Source organism: Pinus tabuliformis, chromosome J, assembly GCF_031772625.1.
Source record: "Pinus tabuliformis cultivar Carrire ecotype Pingquan chromosome J, CPIR1, whole genome shotgun sequence".
NCBI lineage: Eukaryota > Viridiplantae > Streptophyta > Pinopsida > Pinales > Pinaceae > Pinus > Pinus tabuliformis.
This window is the reverse complement of record NC_142295.1, coordinates 436441157-436443162: the sequence shown is the minus strand read 5'-3', so window position 1 is coordinate 436443162 and position 2006 is coordinate 436441157. Positions and strand designations below refer to the sequence as shown.

Below are 2006 nucleotides of genomic sequence, written 5' to 3'. Positions count from 1 at the left end.
AATAAGATCTCGATGAGTTCAACAATGAGTTCTATATTACAACATAGAGATCCATTAGAACACTTACTATATAAGTAAAATAGTGGAAGAACATGAATCCTGACCAAAATTTCTCTGATTTCTGAAAGCGGAGAATTGGCTATATGGATTGTTAGTATAGGCTCGAGGATCATAAATTGTTAATAAGAAGGGGGTGAAAAGCAATTCTCTCCTTCGCCGCGATAAGAAACTGTATCACTGTCACTTCCATTACAAGGAACTCGATTTGATCCTTTTTCCTGATAAGGAAACTCAACGTTCATTTTTTTCTTTTTATTTATTTACAAGGAAGACCGTAAAACGTAAAACCAAAATAGTTCACTCAGAACACCTTTTAAGAGATTACGTGGAACGATCAGATCAAATAAACCATGACCAAATAAATGCTCAGTCACCTGAAAATCTTCAATCACTTTCTGACCTAATGTCTGTTCGATTACTCTTTTACCTGCAAATGCAATGTACGCTTTAGGTTCGGCAATAATAATATCTCCCAACATGCCAAAACTAGCAGTCACTCCACCAGTTGTCGGTGACGTCAGAATCGATATATATAACAACTTTTTCTCCTTCTGATGAATATATAATGCAGAAGCTATTTTAGCCATTTGCATTAAACTAAAACTTCCTTCTTGCATACGTGCTCCTCCGGAAGCACACACCATAATTAATGGAAGAGATTCCGCGGTAGCGCGCTCGATCAGACGGGTTATTTTCTCACCTACTACAGAGCCCATACTACCTCCCATGAACTGAAAATCCATAACTCCGAGTGCGATAGTAAGACCATTTAATTGACCTATGCCTGTTTGAATAGCATCAGTTAAACCTGTCTCTATTTGATAGAAAGTGATATGATCCTTATAAGATTCATCCTCAGAATTAAGATTATCAGAATGAGAAGGTTCATTCTCAGAATAAAATTGAATAACATCTAGAGTGTACATGTCTTCATCCATAGGACGCCAAGTGTCACGATCAATTGGAAGTTCTATTCTATCTGAACTATTCATTTGCAGATAATATCCACATTCTTTACAAACACTTTGATTCTCTCTCAAGAATCTGAGATATAGTAAGTTCTCGCAATTATCGCATTGAGCCCATAACTTCTTAATTTTAGCGTAATCAATACTTTTATTCTTGTTTTTCTCCGTCTCATTGGCATCCTTACTATCCCTTTCGACCGAATTTTTTAGTAATGCAGTTATTTTACGCTTGTCTTCGAACCACTCCTTTATAGACATAGAGTTTTCCTTCCATATAAAGGTGAAAATTGTTACTTTTCCTATCTTATTTTGTATGAAGAGAAGTCGTATAAGTATAAATACAATGATGAAAATTATTAATCAATAGTGGAATGAATCATTGAGAAATCATTTCCATTCATTATTGATTAGGAATCTGAAGTATCAATCCGGGATTATGATAGAATACTTTATTCTATTATAAAGAAAGATTCTCTCCTATACCGCGATGGAAAGGAATTTTCATTTAAAATACAACATCTTTTGGGCTAGAAGGGATTTGAACCCTTGACTTCACGGTCCGGAACCATGAGCTCTGATCCGCTGAGCTACCAACCCTATTGAATGATCTATAAGATCATTGTAAAGGATGAATAGGATTCTTTATCGAATGCTTGACCCAAAAAAAATTTCATAAATAACTCTGTTTGAGATATTTAACCTTGGAAATATCTATATATCAATATCTACATAGATATTGATATATAGATATTAATATATGGAAATTCCATATATTGATATCTGAAATTCCATATCTCCGCTCACGATTTGGACTAATATTTGGGGTAGTAGTAAAAGATTGGGCCGAGTCCGATTGGTAGAACGAAAGTCACTGGATTACCAGCGATCAATCACATCAAATTCAAATTTGATCTCCTTCCATACTTCACAAGCAGCAGCTAGTTCAGGACTCCATTTACAAGCTTCACGGATCACTTC

The 2006-nt window shown here is 35.1% G+C and overlaps 1 non-coding gene across 1 annotated transcript; it reads right to left on the bottom strand.

Annotated features, from left to right (window-relative positions):
* Window positions 1-1551: 1551 nt before the first annotated feature.
* Window positions 1552-1625, bottom strand: TRNAR-CCG (transfer RNA arginine (anticodon CCG)). The gene has a single exon. It is a non-coding gene; the product is annotated as a tRNA-Arg (tRNA).
* Between the last annotated feature and the right edge of the window lie 381 nt (window positions 1626-2006).